Source organism: Zootoca vivipara, chromosome 6, assembly GCF_963506605.1.
Source record: "Zootoca vivipara chromosome 6, rZooViv1.1, whole genome shotgun sequence".
NCBI classification, from domain to species: domain Eukaryota; kingdom Metazoa; phylum Chordata; class Lepidosauria; order Squamata; family Lacertidae; genus Zootoca; species Zootoca vivipara.
This window is the reverse complement of record NC_083281.1, coordinates 60,745,917-60,768,798: the sequence shown is the minus strand read 5'-3', so window position 1 is coordinate 60,768,798 and position 22,882 is coordinate 60,745,917. Positions and strand designations below refer to the sequence as shown.

Sequence of the window (22,882 nt, the reverse complement as noted above, 5' to 3'; positions counted from 1 at the left end):
GGTAGGAGTTTTTTATCCAATTGGCTAATTGGCACCGGCCTCTTGGTTTTTTCACCTACCTCGTAGCAATTCATCACAACTTCTTTCAGTATTTGGCGGTTAGGCATTGGAATATGGAGTTGTCTGGTGTGTTCGAGGACTGGTTGTGGCCATCATCCAACCCACCTCTTACAGGGGTATCCCCTTAAGGGATCCAGCGGTCGTGGATCCTGTCCGACGCCCTGCTGGTGGCTAGGGCCATGGCACGACCCCGGTGACACCAGGGGGAGCTTTCAGTTGTATTTGCATCAACAGGCTCCTTCCTTGGGGTGTTAACCTGATACAACCCCCCCCCCCCCGTTGAGCAGGGTGGAGTCATGCTTGCTAGAGAGTCCAATGCCTAAGGCAATACCTCTCACTTGCTCTAACCAATAAAGTTGTGGCCTTATTCTACCCATTAACTCAAATACCCTGTGTCACTGTGTCTTTATTTCTCACCGGGGTGGGGGTTAGGGGGTGGGGTGGGGTCTGAATAAGTACTTTCTTTTGTCTATCCTGAATCTTCCAACATTCAGTTCAATGGATGTCCCCAACTTCTAGTATCATGAAAGAGGAAGAAGAGAAAACCTCCCTTTATCCACACCATGCATAATTTTACTTGCATTTTTTCTGAACTTGAAAGCCCCAAATGATGTAATATTTCATCTCAGGGGAGCTGCTCCAACCTTTTGACCATTCTTAATCAGATAGATTTCCTGGGGCATTATTATTACATTAATATCCCATCTTTTATCCAAAGAGCTCAAGGTGGCGTACATACTTCTTCCCTGCTCCATTTTATCCTCATCACACTGGGAGGTACCATAGAAAGACAGTGACTGTCCAAAGCCACCCAAAAAGAAGGCGCCACAACCAGTTAGCCAACCTGTGCCCTGTGGGTAGAAAAGATATTCAAAAGCCGCAAGCCTCAGAAATATTTTTAAAAAGGTGTCAAAAGCACAAAACCTCTGCATTCAACACAGGAAGCCTAGCTAGGGCAGAATACATAGCTCACACCAATCTCTGTCAGGTGTGCACCCACAATGGGGAAGCACTAAGGGGAGGCACAGGAAGTGAAGAGACAGAAGCCTTGATCTCTGCAACTAGAGATACTTACTAACAACAAAGAAACCAACAACATCGGGGGGGGGGGGCTCCTACTCTTTCATCCTTCCACAATCAGAGAGATGCCAATAAAAGGTAACATGAAAACAACTTTTATAAGCTACATAATATATAAAGTTACTACAGGCAACAGCAATATTGTGAGCATACAGATGCTGTGAGGCTCCAAATCCCAGCAGCTAGCATTCCCAATGGCCAGGGATAAGAAAATAAAAAATGCCTGCTGCTGCATCAGGCCAATGGCCCATTTAGTCCAGCATCTTCTTCTCACAGTGGCCAACAGCTGCCCTAGTAGGAAACTTACAAGCAGGATTTGTGCACAAGAGCACTTTCCTTTCCTGGGATTTCCAGCAACTGGTATTCAAAAGCATTAATGATGGGAGTTGTAGTCCAATCGCACCAGGAAAGGCCAGAGATGTGATGGCTCAGGGGAATGGGGGGGGGGGAGAACGTCAGGGGAAAAACCCCAACACCAACAGCCCCCATTTTTTCCAGATCTTCGCATCTCTAGGAGCGCTACATCTTCTCCAACCATTGGAAAGAGCACTTAGATGAGAACTGCACAGAGTGTCCAAATATGCTGCCTTGCCTCCCTTGCAAACATCACACACGGCAGAGAATGCTGGGGAATAATTTCTTGGACTACACTACTGCTTCCTGGGCCCTTTGGCAACATACAATACACTCAGCCTCATTTAAACAACAGGTTATTATTCGGCTTCCCAAACCATAACCAGCTGAACCCGAATAATCCCATTATGAAGACAGGAAAACTGAGACCAAAAAAAAGTGAGGAAGACTTTCTCCTTTAAGAGTCAGTAAAGAAAACCACAGGCACAGGATCTGAGACCCGCCAGCTTTCAAGCCTGCATGGTGAGATATTTTGCTTCTGAACTCTTTTTCCTCCCTGACCTGCTGCTTTGCTTCTCCAGCTTTTGGCAAGAAACAAGAAGCAAAAGGGACCTGAAATGCTGGGGAATGTTATCAGTTCCCCCTGGAGGATGAAGAATGTAGATGTGAGTCAGGGGAGGAATAAAGCAGGGAGAGGAAGGGAGAGGGTAGGGAAAAGGGAAAAAGGCAGCCTTAAAGTCAGCAAGAGCTTGCTTATCATTCTGGGTGCGTCGCACATCTTGAAAGCACAGACACAAGAATGTAATGTCATAACATTCGCAGTTCAATAACCCCTGCTTCACAAGACGGCTTGGACTGTCAGAGGAGTTGGGAGGTAAACATTTCAGCTCAGGGGCTGAGCAGGGAGAGGAGGGACAGATAAGCGGAGAGGGGGGAGAAGAGAGTGAGAGAAAGAGACAGAAAGTGTGTGTGTGTGTTTTCAGCATTGGCATCTAGCTTCAGGGCATGTTAAAATATTCTCCCTGCAGTAAATCCAGATCTAGAGTGGGGGGGGGGGAGTGGGGGGAGGGAAGAAAGGTTGGAGAAAGGCCTAGGATAAAAAACGACCTGATCACACGCCAGACACCTTTATTGTTCCGAAATGTCTTGCGGCCAAGTTATGAATCTGCAGCTTGACCCCAGGGCTGTCAACTTGTTATATGGCAATAACAAAACCCAGCTCAGAAAATTAAGACCCAGGTGGGACCACAATGTCATCTGCCAAATCCCACGCCAATTCTCCCCTCCAAGCCCACTCAGTGGGTAATTATTGCAACAGCTTTGTAGGCTATAAAGAACACAAGACTGGCCATCCATCAGTCCTGCATGTTTGCGGAAGCCCCACTTTTGCATTAAGAAACACCAAACGAGAACAAACAAATAGTGCAGATCCACAGCCAGGCCTGGCTCAGTTCACAAGCAGTGTGGCTGACTTTAGCTGTAGCCCTGTCCCACATAGGAAGCATAGGTGGACTTTTGCGATCTCAACAGGACCTCCAAGAAGTAGACTGAAGAAAGCTCACCCTTCCTGACTCATCACTTCCTATTTTAACCTTTGGGGTGCTCTGCTATACAGACATTAATAAAATGCTAGCAGCAGCAGCAGCAGCAGCAGCACAACCTGCAGTTCATCTGCAGCAACACAACCTGACACAGTTATCTGCCCAGTTACAACAAAACATGTCTCACCTGTATTGGTCTCTACAGCCACAGCAGGCACTATAAAGCTCTAGCACAGGGGTCAGCAATTTTTTCAGGAGGGGGCCGGTCCACTGTCCCTCAGACCTTGTGGGGGGCCAGACCCTCCCTCTCCCGAAACACCCCCCCTCCTGAAAGGACACCGTCACCACCAGTCACACCACCTCATTGCCATTCTCTGCCTTGGTCAGGGGTCTGCGGGGCACAGAGCCCATGCCACTGGCCTCGGTGGTGGAGGCAGCCTCCCCGCCACCTCCGCTTCTTCCTGCTCGGCTCTTGGCCACATGCGGCCACCTCAGGAGGAAGGAAGGAGTGTCACCCAGAGGCGGCTGTGGCGGCTTAGTCATGCTGGCCACATGACCAGGAAGCTGTCTGCGGACAAACGCCGGCTCCCTCGGCCTATAGAGCAAGATGAGTGCCGCAACCACAGAGTCTTCTGCGACTGGACCTAATGGTCAGGGATATCTTTACTTTTACCTAATTACCACCACACAATTTTGAATACCCAGTTTCCAAAAACATGCACTTACAAGGGAGAAAAGTGCAACTTTGAGCAACCCAATGAGAGAATGGGTGGTTAAGAGAAACAAGAAACAACCCCACACCAATCTTGAATATATGCCTTCAGTGATCAGCCTAGTGGTCACTCAGGCCTGTTGGCGGAGCTTCCTCTGGGTGTTGTTCAATTGCTGTTGACCCCCCTGACAGGGCCTTCTTGGTGGTGGTTCCCTTTTTGTTGGAAGCCTTCCCTGGTGAGGTGTGGCTATCTTCCTCATTACTGAATTTCAGGAGGAGTTTAAAAGCATTCCTGTTTGCTCAGGTCATCTGATGGCTAAAAGATTACTGGCCATGGCAACCTTGAAATTAGCCACCGTGAGAGAATGTAGCTATTTTAAAAATCTTTCACAATGTTCTTAATATTTTTTACATGATTTTAAAAATCATATGCTTTTATTTTAAAATTGTATCATTTTAACATTTGACAACCAGAGTTCCTTTGGGAGGAAAGTCAGAATGAATGAATGAATGAATGAATGAATGAATGAATGAATGAATGAGTTGGCAGAGCCAATGTTTCTGGGCAGTATTGTTTCAGCCTACAGGTACATAGCTGCCAAGTTCTCCCTTTTTTTAAGGGAAATTCCCTTATGCTGAATAGGCTTCCTTGCGAGAAAAGGGAAAACTTGGCAGCTACGCAGGTACCGTAGGAGTTCAAGTGAGCACATAAAAAAGAAACACCCTAGCAAGTCAGAGAAGATGGCTCAGGCTTACTCTTCTCCCTGACATGATAGATTTCTATGTGCAGAGCCTGTTTGCCTGGTACAACCCAGACACAGTGTCTCCTTCTCCCTTCAGCTTTTTTCGTCTGCTTCTGAAAGGCAACCCCCAAACCCTTCCCCTAAGCTCTCAGAAAAGCACCTGCCAGGCAGGATATGTACACACAAATCCTGCAGCTTGAGAGTCGCTTCAAAGAAAACCTTATGCCAGCCAATTCCCTTGGGCATAGAGTCAAAAGCCACAGAGTGGAGCTGCCCTCCTTTTAAGCCTGGTGAACAGTCAAAGCCATCATGCCAATTTCACTCTTGTGACAGAATTTAGCCACCTTGCACAGCAGCCTTTGGGAGCAAGAAAAGCCTGCCTGGCCTCAACAGGTTCCAAACAAAGGGGGACAGGTTAACTGCTCCCAGTTAGCCCCAACTAGCATTGCTGGGCTTGCAGAGAGTTGCCTCGCTAGCTCAAGCCTATCCATAGCACTCTCTAGAACCACACCTCAAGGTCAATGCAAGCTAGGAAGCAAGGCTTGCTTGTCTCTTCCCAGTCGGGGCGGGGGGATAAGTACCCACCCACCCTCATTCAATAAGCAAGCATGTGGAAATCTTGCCATAAGCCAGGAGATGCTCTGACCATATCCAACTCAACACTGCCTCAAACCAGGCAAGAGGCTCAAAGCTTCAGCGTAAGTAGCTGTTACCCAGAGCGCCAGTGGGTCCCGGAGAAACCATTCTGGAAGGGGGAGGTTGGTACAATAAAAGAAACAATTTATAACAACCATCTTGGGGGGAAAACTTGGATCTAGCATGTTAAGTTTGTACTAGGTCGCTAAGAAGCATAAAAATTTACATGACCGTTTTAAAGCTCTACTATGTCATTGTGTTACACACAAATCCACATAATGTAAAAATGGGTTAGTGTTAACTGGATTACAGAATGGCAGCCTTGTTAAAGGGGTCAGAATAAACAAGGAACTTTGGGGGCCTTATGCAAGCAAACAAGCGTAAGTGAGTTATCTCCTGATCCTATGCAACGTGGAAGATTCAGGACAGATAAAAGAAAGTACCTCATGCAGTGCATAGTTCAGCTATGGAACTCATAGACACATTCATGGAGGAAAGGGATACTGATGGCTTCTGGTCACAGTGGATATGCTCTCCCACCAGTTGGAGGCAGCAATGCTTTGGAATACCAGTTGCTGGAAACCACAGGAGGAGAGAGTGCTCTTGTGTTTGAATCCTGCTTACTGGTTTCTCACAGGCATCTGGTTGGCCACTGTGGGAACAGATTACTGCACTTGATGGGTCACTGTGGTGCGATCCAGAAGGCTCTTCTTATGTTCTTAACGTGTTGGGAAAAACCTGAGGCATCTAGTTAACTCAAGATACCCGCAAGCTTGACACTGGCATCAGAGGATGGTGTTGGGGTGGAGAGGACCTCTCTCACACACATGCAGCGACAAGCAGGGCTCTGCCCTAAAAGCTAGAGATTGAGGTTCAAGCATTGGATCTGGTCCTGCCCTTGCAGATAACAGATTCACAGCCCAGCATTCTCTGGTATGATATCAAAATGGCAGGAAGCCAAGAGCAAGAGCCTGGCTGCTGGTTCTGGCCTTGCCACACCAGGCTGGGCTTCGTGCCACCTTGGCACAGAGGAGGGACACACACACACACACACACACACACACACACATGTTGCTGGGGGTGGGCAAAGCGCTGTGCTGCTGGATTCCTGCAAGTCAGAGAGAGTGCGCAAGTCAGAAAGCGTCTCACTGCTGCTGCCTGACGTGTGGCAACAGGCTCCAAGGCTCGCTCCCCGAGAAACACCTGCTAAGGTCATGCTGCCCCAGGCCAACTGTTCCAAGCAGGAAAGGAGGGAGGGAGTTAAGAGCATCCGCCACCAACCTTGCAAGCAAGCACAAAGTTGCCTGTCTGCCACTTGGCACAACTACAGAGCAGGAGCAGGAGCAGGAGCAACTGCCGCCACCGCCTGGAGCAGGTGACAGACACGGCAGAGTTTACTTTATTAAGAGGAAGCCGCCAGCCAGCCTGGCCATAACAAAAGTGGGAGGGCAGGGGGCAGGGGAGCATGAATTAACCCTCTGCTACCTGCACAAAGCCAGCCAACATAAAGTGCAGGCTGCAGGCTGGAATGAAAGGCAATGGAGGTTTTTCTTTTCTTTTCTTCTATTTTTGTGTGTGCAGCCCACAGCCATTCAACCCATTCCCTGTTTTGTTTGAGGGTGGTGGAGGCTTCTACAGTTTTCCATGGGTGCAGAGCAAGGTGCAAAATTCAGTATCAGAGGATGCAAGTTTCTGTCCTCTCACCACCAACATATATAAAGAAGAACAAAAACAAATTTTAGAACTTAACATTTTAATTTTTAATTTTTTAAAAAACATGGCTCATCTCTGTGCTACACATTTCAAGCAGTATCGTACCACTTTAAACAGGCATGGCTTCCCCCAAAGAATCTTGGGAACTGTAGCTTGTTAAAGATAATGAGAGTTGTTAGGGAGCCCCTATTCCCTTCTAAGAGTTACAAAGAGGTGAATGGCATGTTAAAACAAAGTACACAATGCACTACAATAAAATGCCAAATGGGTCATTAGTAATGGTCATTATGTTACAATAAAAATTTAAAAATAATTAAAATGCCAGAAATCACTCAGCAAGCAGAATGATCACATAGCAAACTCGCCACACAGGAGGGCCAGAAGAAAGTCCCCACCCCATCCACCAACCTCACCTCCCACAGACTTTAGGGGCTAGAAACCTGAATAATACCAACAACAATAATAAAACCATATCCCAGATAGAAGCATTAATGGCGTTCCCACCACCACCAATCGATTGTAACTATTCAGGATGTACAAATATTCAAGTAATCCATGTAAATAATTGTGAAAAACATTAAATAAAACTGGGAATACTTACAATATTAACAGTTCACACACACACACACACACACACACACACACACACACACACACAGCCCAACCTGGCTAAATAAGTCAGAGGCTGAAGAGTGCAAGAGGTGCTTCTCCATGGAGGTTAACAAAGTGAGTAAACAGGTCCATGGAGTAAGACCCCACCCCCACCCCCTCTGCACACATGAAGAAGCCTTGATAGGTTTATGGTGTTCCCTGGAGAACAATAGCCAGAGATAGTGAAAGAGGAGTATGCCTGCACATGCACACACCTCCCCCAGAGCAGATCTAGCTCATACCCATTTGCTCTTTGGGGGCTGTGGGTGTTTCCACACATCGAGACCTGCACCAGTCCTCCCCTCTCCTTAGGGCTGTGCAAATGCTACTAGAAATATACAAACATTACTCTTCCACAAACAGCCCCTGAAAAAACAAAATTAACTGGCATGTCAGCCGCTCCCTTCACCCCCACCCCCACCAAGGACTACTCCCCTTGAATCCACAGTTCTTCTCACAGAGCAATTAGAGGCAAGCATTAATATTTAAATATTGCCTGCTCCAGAGAAAAGAAATCAAATTTATAGAAGGGGGGAGGGAGAGAGCATGCAATTAAATCTTTAGCGCCCAAAGGCAGGTGTAAAGTAGCAGTTTGCACAGAGATACAGCAACTTCCTCCACTGAAAAGTAAAACCCAAAGAGAAAGGAGAGCTATCCAAGTGCTGGTTTTAACCTACAGAGCCATGTATGGCTCAGAACTCCAATAGTTAATGTACAGGTGGAGAACACTTGTGGACCTCCAGACATTGTTGGAGTCCAACTCCCATCAGCTGCAGGCAGCACAGCCAATAGTCAGGGATGATGGGAGTTGTAGTCCAGCAACATCTGGAGGTCAGACGTTTCCCAGATCTGAACTAGGAGAATGCCTGACTTGAGCATACCCAGACCCTGGGGGTTTATCATCTAAGAGCCTGCTCCAAATGGCATCACTATGAGAGATTTGAAAGGTGGAAAAAAGGGACAGGGCCTTTTCAGCAATGACCTCTTCCCATCTATGGAATGCTCTCCCAAGCAAGGCCTGCCTGGTGCTGACAGTAACATCCTTTGGGCTCAATGTTAAGATATACCTCTTCTCACAGGCAATAGAGAAAATATGATCATCATGTTTATTACTGTTTCTGTGCTACATATTAAAGTTGTTTTATTGTTAAGCTTGGTGGTGGTTGTTTTTACTGTGTTTGTAAATTGCCAAGAGACTTTCTGTTGTTGTTCGTCAAATTTACACTAATAGGTGACAAGTAAAATTGACAAACAACAACAGGTACTATTAAACCACAATACAAGACAACAGTGATGCCTTGTCACATCTACAACATACATTATAAAGCACATGGCTCCTCCCCCCCAAAAAAAAGAACCCTGGGAACTGCAGTTTGTTAAGAATGCTGGGAATTATAGCTTCCAGGATTCTTTGGGGAAAGCCACGTGCTTTAAGGGTATGATGTAGATGTGACCTTAGTTTGGGGGTTTGAATCACAATGGAGGGGAAACAGCAAGAGTCCAGAATGAGAACCTGTGGAGCCCAAAGCTGGGCCCAGGTATTGTCATGCCCTGCCTGTCTGTTCTCCACCTGTAAACTGAAAATAGCAACTTCTCTCACACAACTGTGGCATGAATGAAAGCAATGCACTAGATGCAAGCAATACAGAAGAACAGCACAGTTTGAGGTACATATTCTTAAAAGCATGAATGCCTCTGCTTTTATAGAAGAAACACCAAAGTTGCTCGTCCTCATGGGACTCAGCTTGAGACCAACATCAAGACTCTTGACTTCCTCAGGAGGTTGTGGACTTTCCTTCATTGGAAGTTTTTAAGCAGAGGCTTGATGGCCATCTGTTTTGGATGCTTTAGTTGAGATTCCTGCACTGCAGGGGGTTGGACTGGATGACCCTTGGGGTACCTTCCAACTCTACAACTCTATGATTCTATCAGATGGCAGAGAAAACAAGTTCAAAAATCACTCATCCAGAAGACCTGCCTCTTGCTTGCTTGTTTTTTTGGATCCACTGCTGGGGCCATTATGAAGGGAGCCAGAGTCTTGGAAAGCTAGAAATGAAGGAGGGACAGGGAGGGGTGTGCTTGGGAGATTAGCAAGAGAGCTGTGTGCGCAGCTGCAAAGGCACAGACAAATAAAAAAGAAAGATTGTGCCCATACAAGGTCACAGGACTTGAAAAAGAGATAAGAACACGGGGAAGGAGAAGGGCAAAGGAGACAGAGACAGCAGAAAGGGCCACAAGAGAAAGCAGCTTGTTGTAGGTTGAATGTTTAACAATAGCACAGGAGCTCCAGTCCAGTCCCCAATGTTCTGGGTCAGGACTGGTCATTTCCTTTTGATTTCAGGGACCAGCTGGGAGGCTGAATGAACTCAACCCCTTTGCTAAATAGAAAAGCAAAGAAAAATCCAGAACTCCACAATGGATCAGATGACAGACCAAAATCCTGTTACTAAGCGGCCCTGGCAAAACCAAATCAAGCTGTCAGTCTTGGGGGTTTGAAAATTAGGAAAGAAGAGTGTATATGGAATGGAGGGAGAATGGAACTCCAACCCAAACCAATGAACTGGAGGAGCAATGTCAAAGGAACCCTTTCTGCTCACTTAAGAATGGAGTTGAAGCTGCCAAACAGAGGAACTCCCCAACACAAGGCAGTTCAAAAGCATCCAGACTTTAGCTTATCTCTGTGGCACTTCTCTCTAAGCATGTCAAAAGATCCAAGTATGAACAGGGGAAGACCAGATTCAAATCCCTGCTTTACCATGTGGACTCACTGGGAATATGCCTGCCACACAATTACAGGTACTCCCATATTAAAGAACTCCATAAAGCAGGTATAGTTGTAGACCCTAAAAACAGGGCTACAAATATTTTAAACAAATATTAAAACAACCTAACAATCTTTTCTAAGACCCAAGATGCTGACTTGAGTAGTACAGAAATTTGTCAGGGAGTTAACAAAGCAAATGCTGCACAGAGCAAATGTTTTGTATGCAGAAAGTCCATGGGACAGTCCCTGACATCTCCAGTTATAAACTTCCCCTGATCTGCCACCCCCAGAACACTATGGGAAGTTTGGCCATGATGCAAGAGATTTCAGCGCTCATCAGGAAACCCTCTGACCTCCCTTTCAGAGAGTGGGAGGTCCTTCCAAGGTGATTGGGATTATTCTGTTATTTACTGTATGTTTCTTCATTTTGCTAGACTGGGCACCCACTTTGCAGGCAGGAGCTCTCAGGTTCAATTCCGGGCATCTTAAGTTAAAAGGGCCAGATAGCATGGGGGGCACTGTCCAAGACCCTGCAGAGTTGCTGCCAGTCAGAGAAGGCAAAACTGGTCAGATGGACCTAGTCTTAACAGGGGATAAGACAGCTTTCAGTGTGCAGAAGACGAGGAAGCCAAGGGTGGAAGAGGAAGAGGCTCATGCATCAGGTAGCACATCTTTGCATCTAGTCCTTCCCCCTCCAACCTTCCCAAGTAGCACTGAATGGCTTTCTAGACCAGGCACACACGCTGCAGTAGTCCTGTGCAGAGTGAGAGATCTGCTGGGGTAAGGACAGCTACCTCTTGCTGAAGCATGCTAGAGGGGATGGCGTACATATGCCAATAACCTCCAGACCCAAGCTCAAAGGATGTGCTGGGATCTTGCAGCAACAGGCCCCAAGGCGCTTTCCTCTTTCTCTTATCCACATTATAGCTGGTGCACAAGCTACACTTGCTGTCAACCATAGCTGCAGCCCTGTGGCAAGCGATTCGTGTTTTGGTTGTAACATAGGCAGCAGCTCATAACATAAACCAATGTCACTGCATAAAGAGTCCCCATGCCCCTGCTTGATATACCTGGCAACCACTGCTGGGTATTGCATCAGGGTGGTGGCCACAAAGCACTCCTATGCCACTTTAATAGTCATGGCTTACCCACAAAGGATTCCTGGGAATTGAAGTTTGTTAGCAGTGCTAGGTACTGTTGAGTGAAGGGCAGCTCCCTTAGCAAACTACAGCCATGACTTTTAAAGCAGTATTAAGAGTGATTTAAAGTTAAGGTGTGGAAATGATTCAGGGCAGGCACCCCTATGCATTACCACCATAACATGGAGCATTCATCCCACAGAGACTGTAGTCAGCAGACTCCCCACAGCAAGTGTTAAATGCGCACCAGGTCTGAGTCATAAGTAAAACATGAATTTCTCTCATCTAGCCAAACACACACACACACACACACACACACACAAACACGGGAACCACCCCACAACTAGGGGATTCCCTTCTCTAGAAACCTGTTGATGTGTACATCAGAGGGGCCCATAGTTTAGTAGTGGAGCCCCCAGCATCTCCAGGTAAAAAGGATCATCTCCTGGCTGAAAAAGAAAGACCTCTGTCAGAGATCCTGGAGAATCACTGCCACTCAGTGTAGACAACCAATGGTAGTGCCATTCAACAGAAGGAAACATAATGTAGATTCAGAATATCTTCTTGGAGTTGTTTAAAATCCTTCCATTTGGGACTGCTCTTTTCTCAAGCATCTTGTGATCAGAAAAATAAAAACTACCTCTGGAGGCCTGTTTATCATGACTTAACCAACCTTTGGGAGACAATCTCCTCTTCCTCTTTTATGCATTGTTTTAAAAAAGTCCTTTAACCTGGTAGCCATCACCATGTCTTGTTGCAGTGAATTCCGTAAGTTCCATTGTGTGAAAACTGTGTGAAAACGGAACTTGCATCTAGCAGTCAAAATTTCACTGGCAATCCCAGAGACAGTTGTAGTCTTCTGAAACTCAGACTAAACAGTCTTTTTAAAAAGAAAAACATTTAAATTAAGAACCAGCCTCTCTCGCCTTTGATCAGCCACAAGAAAAGTATTGCCATCCAAGGACTGCACATCTGGAATCTCAACATGGCAAGGGGTCCTGAGCTTCCTCTCTCAGATGCTCCATGGGCTGTCCACAGAGCCCTGCCAACCTTCCAGAGCCACACCAGCACAGCAAAAGGACATGGGATCCAACAGAGGTTAGACTTGTCCTCCTTCCAAGCCCTGCTTAACACACCTCATCCGTGATCCTTTCCTAAAAAAACTCACAAACTCTCCCATCCTGACCTGCCTCCAACCTGGTAAAGTCCCAAGGTACACCTCCCCTCCCTGCAGCAGGATCGCACCAGTGCTAAGAGACTGTGTCGAAGCAGTAAAGAGGATTTACTGTGAAATGAAAGGGGCTTTAGAGGCAATAACTTCCCCGCCCCTTGACTTAAATGGATTGTGAACTTCAAAAAGGATAGACAGGGGGGGGGAGAGAAGCTAGTGAGTGCCAGGAGAGCAGCTAGTAGAGTGAATGGCAGGTCAAATGGCATTCTCAGAAGGAAAACCGCCATGGGATTGCAATATGGTATTCTGGATAACATGGGTGGGAGGGGGCATTTGTGGTGCAGTGGTCAACACAGACTTGAGATCTTTTGAGGGAATATTCTGAAACAGCTCATTTTCCCAATAACAGTGCACTGGTGGTAAGTAAATCCACGACCACCCCTACATCATTCTGTCCTGCAATGCGTCCACAATGTTATTACATTATTACTGTCTGGAAATATACTCTTGTACTAAAACAGAACACAAGGGTGTGGGGCAGCAACAAAGCAAACCCAGAACATATGCAGTATGAGAAGTTATAAAATTTCAGCAGGAAGCTACGGAACATTCACCGACTGGAAGCAAAGCAGCATGTTCATCCCAAAACCTTTGCAGGCATAAACAATATTAATAGTGGGATTGCATATAACTGCTCCAACAGCATCAAGAGTGCGCAACAGAAAAGATGTCAGAAAGGGTCCAGGAGAAGCTGCCGAGATAGCAGGTGAAGAGAGATAGCTATGGCCAAGGAGGCCCCAAGTCTAAGCTGGAAAGAAGAGAAAAGAGGGGACTTTCCTCTACCACCTCCACAGTGCTCTTCTCTGAGGATGTCTTAAAAGGCAGTTGTTCTTACTGATTCCAAAGCAGCCAGGCATGTTGGTTTCTTTTACCCACAAGAGTGCCACAACATTGCCACCAGAGAGGCAGGATGAGAGGGGCAAACTTGTGGTGGTGAGGTTACAGCACAGGCTGAGCCACTGCCCTTTTCATACTCTGCAGGAATGGGTGGGGTGTTGGACCCAGACAGCCACCAAGGGGATGTGTTGCTTTGAGGTTGCTCCTGTGGTTACAACAGGTCACAAAATACTTCTCAAGCAGAACTCCCAAACAGGTTAAATTTCCTCTTCTTTTCACACGCACACTCTCAAAGGAAAAAAAATATATCTTTGGATGCAAAGACAAAAGACAAAGAAGACAGGGTGGAACTGTGCACCCCTCTTGGATGTGCAAGGCCTAAGATATGGTCCATTTCTGTTAGGCTCCTTCCAGGGCACGGACTGCGATCAGTGCAGGTGAACTGTGAAGTAATGTCCAGTTACATTTCCTCAGTGTATCTCCACCTACCCACCCTTGCTCAGAGAACTGACAAACCGACAGAGACAATACGTTTTCATCCGGCCTTGCAGGTGGGAGGCTTTTGAACTGGACAGGCAAGGGAACCAAATCTGGGACCTTCTGCATGCAAAGCATCTACTCTTCTCCCTGAGCAAGGGGGCCTTTCTTTTTTGGGGTTGGGAAGGAATCTCCTCCCAGCTCAGAACAGCAACCAATCCTGAAAGAGGGTTGACTGACTGATTCATTGATTTATTCAATTTATATCCTCCACCATGGAACCCAAGTTAGAGTATATAGGGTGGTTTCCAAGTAGTCCTATCCAAGCACTACCCAGACCTGCTTCGCGTCAGCACGGTTATGGCGCAGTGTGCCTTCAGACCCCCCCACCCCCCTCCCCCGACCTCCTTATTCAGCATGGAGCTTGGTTCACTTACCCAAGCTGCCTCCCACTTATGTCTTCTGGAAAGAGATACAACTCTCCATAGCTTCAATCATGCAAGCTCTGATAAGCGTGGGAATATAGGGGGTGAGGGACAGAAGGCGATCCTGCCTTACAGCAGGGATTGGGGACCCTCGTCACAGGTTATATCCAAATGTTGTTGGATCCTAAGCCCCCTTGCCACCTGAAATGCAGGCCTTCTATTTCAGTCCCATTCCTGTTTTCCTCAGTCATATCCTTTTCCTTCTTCCTTGCTATCTCTGAAAACAGACTCAGCCAGAGGGGCTCTTGGGCTCCCATTAACACATAGTCAGAAGGGTGGGGTGGGGGCTGGGGGGAATGGTGAGGAGGTGGGAAACCCATCTTCTGGCCATTGAGGGATTAACAACACAGCCTCCTCTCCCTTCCCCTGTTTCTGGGCTACCATCCAGCTTCAGAGCCAGAGAACAGAGAGCGCAGATTGGGAGTTAGAGAGACATTGCCTCCCACAGCTCTGGGAAGGGAACAGCTCCTGGGAGGGGGGTGAGAGAAAGCAGGGAAATTGGGGGGGGGGAGAGATCCTGTGTCCTACCAATACAGAGCCAGCTGAACAGGAGGCTTTTGCGTCAGAGGAATGACTTGGGAGCTGCTGCAAGGAAGCAACCTCCAGAGACCTGGGTACTCAAGCAGAAAGGTCTGCTTAGCTAGGGATCATGGGAGTTGTAGGCCAAAAACATCTGGAGGGCCGAGGTTGAGGAAGCCTGGTGTAGACAGTGCTGAGCTAGATGGAACAAGGGTCTGACTTGGGTATATGGCACCTTCCTTTGTTCCTCTGTGCGGGGAACACAAAGTGTGGGGCAAAATAGCCAAGAAATGCAAAAATGGCAATTTATTACTATTCACTGCAAACCTCAACTGTATATAAGAAAAGCTTATTACTGTATAGTTTTATTTAATTCCACAATATACACAGCTGTAATGGTAAATAGGTACAGTAGGTTATATCAGTAGTAGCAGCAGCAGTAGTAGTAGCAGTAGTAAATAACTTTAACAGCAGCATCAACACAGTACCCATTCACAAAAGCTTTAATTGGTGATGACATGTCAATTATGAAGGAAGGGTTTGTAGCCAGCCATTGTGGCCCAAACCTTACATTTTCTGGAGGAGGGCTGCTGTTTCCACCATCAGCTGTGGACCTATGCTGGGGGTGCCAACTGGATCAAGCCTTACTTCCGAAACTCAGAATGAAATGCAAGGAGACAACAGGGACCACTGAGTCATCAAGAGCCATGCAACTTAATCACCATTTTGGCAAACAGCCCCCATGTCTGGAGATGACAATGCGAAGGAGCACAACCCCCCCAAAAAAACACAACTGCTAGAATCAAACCCACAGAGGATCTGGGTGGAAGCCCTAGCTTAGCCATGGACTTACTGAATGGTCTCAATCAAAAATCTCTCTGCCTCTGCCTCTGTTCTTCCATCTGCAAAGCAGGCATAATTCCAAGCCAGTTTAACAGGGGTAGGGGGAACGGACTGTGGTGCCAAACACTCTGCAAGTTAGAACTCCTATCAAGTTTGCTGGCTAACACAATCTTGGCTCTGGATCTTCACTCCCCTCCCCGCCCTCAGCCTCCTAGGGCTACAAAAAAAACCCAAATAAATAAAATTCCCAGGACTGCTGTGCCTGGAAAGGAACTACTCTGTTCCTCCTCCTGAGCACAGCACACACTCTTCCTCCTTCTGGCTCCCCACAACCTGTAACCTTGCAAGGGCCTTGGTATGTCAGGAAGCGATAAAACGGTCTTTCCTCGGAGCTGCATGTCACAGCCCAGCCTCCTTCGCCTCCACCTACACAAGAGACAGCAGATTCTTGGCCTCTTGCCAAAGCCACTGTCTCCACTGCAATTCTGTCTGCCTTAGAGCCAGCATGCGCGTGCGTGCGCACACACACAGCTTAGGGAAGAAGCGGCCACACACATACAGTGGCAGAAGTAAATGCCCACATGAATTCACAGCCTGCCCCTTCTCTCTTTCACACATCCCAATGCTAATACACTTACAGTTACATGGTGACATAATAGCTTGGCCTGCCCAACCCCACATACATGACCCCTGTGTGAGAGCATGCACACATACACAAACAGCCTCAGAAACAAGAAACACAGGAAGCTGCCTTATACAAAGTGTATTTTACCAACAGCAACTGGTACAACAGCAACAACCATTCCTGGACTGGGGAAGCTTAGCCACAGTACTTTATACGTTGTTTACTTCAATAATGGATTACTGCAATGCACTCTTATGTGGGGTTTCCCTTGCTCTTGATCCTGAAGCTGCAGTTAGTGCAGAATGCACCCTGTGGAATGCCCTCCCACTAGAGGTCAAAGAGAACAACAATTACCAGACCTTTAGAAGGCATCTCAAGGCAGCCCTGTTTAGGGAAGCTTTTAATGTTTGATGGATTTCTGTATTTTAATGTTTGATGGATTTCTGTATTTTAGAATTTCTGTTTTGTTGGAAGCCGCCCAGAGTGGCTGGGGGAACCCGGCCAGATGGGCGGGGTATAAATAATAAATTATTATTATTATTAATGCTGCAGGAGGATAGCTGACAGGAGTGAAACCTTATCAGCATATATGTAACACCTGTGTTCAGTGATCTGCATGGGCTGCCAATTTGCTACTGGGCCAAGTTCTATTGGAATATATACGGCAGCCCTTAACAACTTCTGACCAGTTTATCTGTAAGATTGCCTTATCTCATATAAGATGTGAGATGATGTGCACACCAGAGTTATCACCAGGTTACAATAAAAAATAACTTGTGCGGTTTATAGCTACTTTAGGTGGGAAGTTGGTTTGTTTGGTTGCATCTGAGGAGATTGTGCTGGTATAATCTCTTAAAGGACAGATGGAGGGAAAGGGTGTGGAGGTTGAACCTGGCAGCTGGATTGTGCCAGCTAGATACCTCATCGGGTTGATTTCAGGGGCTAGGCAGTTAACTGGCAAAGGCAAGGGACAGGGGTATCTGAGAAGCAGCATATAGCAGGAACTGGCAAGTGTACACTGGAGAAGGATCAAGCCGTCCTGGACAAAAGAAGAACAAGAGAAGCCCCTATTCGCTGGCAGCAGACTGCAGACAGAATGCCCAGGCCTGAAGCTGGCCTTGCACATGAAGCTTATATAGGGCTCCCAGCCAATTAAAAGGCTGGGCTGTGAGCCAATCAGGGCCTGAGAAATCCCTGATGCAACAAACAAACATAGGGAAGGTTCTCAAGCCTTTTATGACGCCCAAGTGGCAGGCAGCTGTACCCTGGGAACTAAAAGATGGTGAGTTCTATTCCCAAGGGGAGCCAGGTTCTTGCAGCCTTTCTGAAAACCCACAAGAACACTCGTACATAAGGACCTTTTATTCCTTTATCTCTGCCCACCCCAACTGTTTCTTTTTAAACAATATATTTTAAGAGATATATAAATAAATTTATTGTTATTATTAAGGGTTGGAAAACGTCAGCCCATCCTGCCCAAACCACTTTCCAATTCACATATACCATCTATTAATTTGGCCCCATCATTAGGAACAGGAGAAGCTGCTTATAAAGGGTCCATCTAACTTGCTACTGTCTACACTGACTGGCAGCAGCTCTCCAGGGTTTCAGAGAGACCAGGTGTGCTAAGTTGGGCTCCACATGGGGGGGGGGGGTCTGATGTGCGTGCATGACATCACATGGGCCACACCTGCCAGGACACTCAGGCGATCATTGGAGGGGGGAGGGCAGAGGGTGAAAATCCCATCACTTGCCCAGAGGCAGCAGGTGATGGTGGCCCCCTCAGTATTGGGGGGCTCCACCCCATGCCTCAAAATATTGAGGAGGCTGAAGCCCCTTGTGCCCCATATACCCTGCACCCCTCCTGGAGACATTTCCAGTCCTACTGGGAGGTGACTTAAGTTGAACCTGGGACCTTTTGCTTACAAAGCAGGTACTCTAAGTTATACCTGTTCGCCAAAGATGCCACGCTCTGATGCCATCATTGGTTTGGCCTAATCTTAGCCTCATCTGCCACAAGCTGTACCTGCCAGGCTTAGTCCCCAGGGAAAGATGACGGGTACTACCTAGATATGCAGAATGCTGACGTGCTTTAATCAGTTCTTAGTTTATTACTTGTTTTAATGTTTTAAATAGTTTATTTTGCTTATTTTTTCCCTTTCACTCTTTTTGTTGTTTGTGATTGTTGCTGTTTTCAATCAAGAGGTATATAAATAAAATAAACAAACCTGGGAAAGATGGAAGGGGAAGAAGGTTCCTGGTTCTCTGATTTCCAGCAGCAGAGGCATCCCTGGAATGGGTCTGAACCAGTCCCAATCAACCTGGTATCAAGGCACGATTGACATAACCACACATGTGCACACAACAAAGGAGGGCATGTTCTGCATGTCTCTGTGGGCCGCTTCATATTACTGGCTTTTCCCGGCATTCATCACCCTCCTACAAAAGGTAATGTGTGAATGCAATGATACTGTGTTGGCAAATGCACAATTCAGACAGGTACTTTTGCCAGGGAACCATAGCTGGCTGCAGCTCCCATACTGTGGACTACCTGGATACCTGGACTTGCCTCTGTGTAATGTGATATGTTAGCATAGGAGGGTTTTCTTTACGGGGAGGGGGAATAGTTGGAACAACAACAACAACAACAACACCCCACCCATCTGACTGGGTTGCCCCAGCTACTGTGGGCGGCTTCCAATGAATATAAAAGCATAATAAAACATCCAACATTTAAAACTTCCCTATACAGGGCTTCCCTATGCAACTGTCCTCATTCCTTATTATTGGTCCTGCTGGCTGGGGCTGATGAGAGTGGGAGTCCAACAGCATCTGGAGGGCCACAACTTCCCTACCTCTGTGTTTAGTGATTTGAAATGGTCAACTGCCTAGAAGACACATTAGATTGAGCAGTAATTTTAAAAATCATTTTAAAAATGGCTCTGTGTATGTAAACGCTTTTGTACAGTGGAGCAGGCCATTTTTTAATATGATTTATGATTATTTAATTTTGATAGCACTTAATGTATTAAAAATATCTCTAAGCAGTAGGTATACAAAAAACTGAAGCAACAGCAGACAACAAACAAGTACAGTGGTGCCTCGCTAGACGAAATTAATTCGTTCCACGGGTCTTTTCTTATAGCGAAAAATTTGTCTAGCGAATCCCATAGGAATGCATTGAATTTTTTTCGATTTTTTTTTTTTTGCCCATAGGAACGCATTAATTGAATTTCAATGCATTCCTATGGGAAACCGCGATTCGCTAGACGAATTTTTCATAAAACGCATTCGTCTAGCGAGGCAACCTCCGCTCGAAAAATCCTTTCATTAAGCGGAAATTTCGTTAAGCAGGGCATTCGTTAAGTGAGGCACCACTGTATTACAAAAATACAGTTACATATTAAAATGTTACATTAATACAAAGTTACATATAATTTCATTTTCCTTCAGACGTTTGTGCACTCTCTCTCTCTCTCACACACACACACACAAACACATTTAAAACTGGCAAGCTGTGAACTTCAGGCCCTTGCTTTACACAGAAAAGGCACTGAGGATGCCAGAGGTCCTTAACACTATAACTACTAGTGCCAGTTCCTTTAACCTTTGCAGACACACAATGTTCCCTTGCTAATGTGTACTGCCTGGGCTCTGCCTCTGCTGCTGGCACAGGTGATATGCCAAGGTGTTTCTCTCTGCCCAAGGAATTGCAAGACAGGAGTGTTAGAGGCACTGTGGCATCAAGTTCTGCTGTCCCCAAGGTCAACACTGTTACATCTCCTTGCTGAGTCACAGGCAGTGCTTTCAAATTTGATCCAGGACATAGCAATGGAAGCTGCCATGAACAACTTCACCAACCAAACCCTTCAGCAAGAATGAAAAGAGAAACAGGAAAGCATGGAGCAAGTGACATTAACAACTGACTGGCACTTCCTAAATGCCATACAACAGGAAAAAACACATCAGGTTAAAAGCAGTGTCTTTTAAGGATCAATTTAGGCATTTTTATGCAGGGATGGGAAACTCTTCAGGTATAGTTGGACTCCAACTCCCATCAGGCCACAGTCATTATGGCCAATGGTGATGGGAGGGATAGTTCACTGGCATCTATCTGTAGAGTCATCTATTCATCCCCATCCCTGCTTTTATGGACCAACTTAGGATGGTGTGGAATCATGTAGGCTTCTATGTTCCACATTACTGAGCAGAATGGCAAGGAGCAACATGTCAGGTGCATACACAGAAAAGTTAATAGTGACTGAAATAATTTAGATTACTGGTAGGTAGCTATTGATAAAGACTATTGATAAGAACACACACCGTATAATCCCCATTGCGCTCTCTCTCTCTATTTCCAAAATGTTTTCATTTGTTTTAAACACCTTTTTGTCTATACCTGGCCATGAAGCATTTTGCATAGAGGCTGGGTGAGCTCTTTACAAGAGATTTGATTGCTTTTTAAATTCTTTTTTATGCTACCTCAAAGAACACTGAGCTAAGGGAGGATACCACCGGGTTTCTCAGGAATGTGAAGGCCAGATCTGCAAAGGTAAGGCCATGCCTCAGTATTGCAGATGTGGGGGCATGGCAGTGGTGGGAGAAGAAAGCCTGACCCAGGACTGGCAGTACCAAAGAGGTGTGTTTCAACAGCCAGGGTGAAATGCAGAGAAGCTGGATAAGATAACCTTGAAAGCAAGAACAAATCATGATACAAGGCCTTCAACATTATGCATATCTGGAGCACAATGACCCAAACTTCACTCCCAACCAGCTCCACAGTTGCAGAGATACCATCAGTTTTAGACAACAGTAAACATAACTCTCTGTTGCACTGGAAGGGGAACCAAGGGGAATCTATCTATCTATCTATCTATCTATCTATCTATCTATCTATCTATCTGAAGTCACCCAGCCACAAGCAAAGCTGTCTGGATTCCCAGTCTCATCCCACTAGATTTGGAGCTGCTCTAAGTACTCAGGAGTCACCAGGTTGATCTCCAGAGCCAAGCTCTATCAGCAGAGCTCCTTTCTGTAGCAATCACCTCTATTTGACTTAGATAAGTTATAAAATGGAGCGGAGGTTGAAAGGACCAAATAATTAAGTCCTGGCCCTTCTAATTATCTCTCCCAGGCAAGCCAGTGAAAACAGAGACAGCGTGCACTTCAAAGCGATCAGAAACAAGAGGAAGCGAGGAAGCTAATAGCTCCAATGCTGCTTCCAAACAAGTCCCATTGTAAGGGAGGCTGGAGATTCTCCCTTTCTGCCTCAGTCTTTGTCCTTTCCCATTAGAAGCCGGTTTTATTTATTTATTCAAATGCCACCCAGTAACAAAGTTCTCTGCGTGGCTTTACAACAACAACAATAAAAACATTTAGCAAGCAGTTATAAACTCACAAGGGGGGGGGGCAAATGTAAAACAGCATAAAAACTCCAGCAGCAAAGAATAAAAATCAATGGATTTAAAAGGCCTGGTAGAATAAAAGAAGGTATTCACTTAGCACTGAAAACAGTACAAAGGAGGCTCCTGGCAAGCCTCTTTGGGAAGAGCATTGCACAAGCTGGGTGTCACCACTGAAAAGATCCCCTTCCTGGTAACCACCTCTGCATCTCATTTGGGGGTGAGAGGCAAAGGAAAAGAACCACTGAGGATGGTTTCAAGGGTGATACTTCAGAATCCTTCTGGCCCCAAGCTGTCATGGTCTAGAAGCCAGTGCAGATGACAATACACTGCTGCAATACTGTATCATCAAATGGTCCCATTCCAGTTTACAACCTTGCCGCTCTATCAGAGGCCTATCTGGTTCAGCATTCTATTCTATCCGTGGCCACCAGATGCCCCAAAGGGAAGGTCACAGGCAGGACCTGAGTATCATAGCACTCTCCCTGGTTGTGCAGCTGACCCAAGACCACACAACAAGGATGTTGCCCAGCAACTGACAGACCATGGCACATGGTTGGTGATATCCATTAGGCTTGGTAGGTTATAAATTGTGCTGCCCGGATTGCCCATGCAATGGCACCAATTCCTTCTCTTGCTGTTTTGAAACATGCTGTGAATTTTGCTCGTTTGTTCTTTTTATAATTAAGTCTTATTGTCTCTATGCTGGCTCTTAGGTTCCGTTTTAAAACTTTTTATATGCTGAAGTACTTTATGATGTTCCTTTTGAATTAGTTTTATTGCTTACATTGTAAACCGCCTTAGAAATGCTTTGGTTTTTAAAGAGGGGAGCGGGTACAGGAATCAAAACAAACTCTTTAACACACACACTCTCCCAGCATCATTGTCTCAACTTTAGAAGTATACTCCTGAACTACTTTACATGTGTAAGGTGTACTTAACAGAATTTACCCCTTTCTTAGATATTAAGCTGCAAATTCAGAAGCATTTCACAGAATCAGAGCTGCAAGGAAAGGTTATCTAGTGTCCAACACCCTGGTGGTGCAAGAAATCCACTACTTCACCATCCC

At 46.1% G+C, this 22,882-nt stretch overlaps 1 protein-coding gene and 1 long non-coding RNA gene across 4 annotated transcripts in view; both read right to left on the bottom strand.

Moving 5' to 3' along the window:
- The window catches only part of GSE1 (Gse1 coiled-coil protein), a 391,224-nt gene that overhangs the window by 232,761 nt on the left and 135,581 nt on the right, over window positions 1–22,882 (bottom strand). The window lies entirely within an intron of this gene.
- LOC132592333 (uncharacterized) overlaps window positions 1–22,882 on the bottom strand; it is a 120,504-nt gene extending 97,622 nt beyond the window's left edge. Inside the window, exon 1 of the long non-coding RNA XR_009557793.1 lies at window positions 1–22,882. This exon is cut by the window's left edge and continues 96,339 nt beyond it. This is a non-coding gene — a long non-coding RNA (uncharacterized LOC132592333).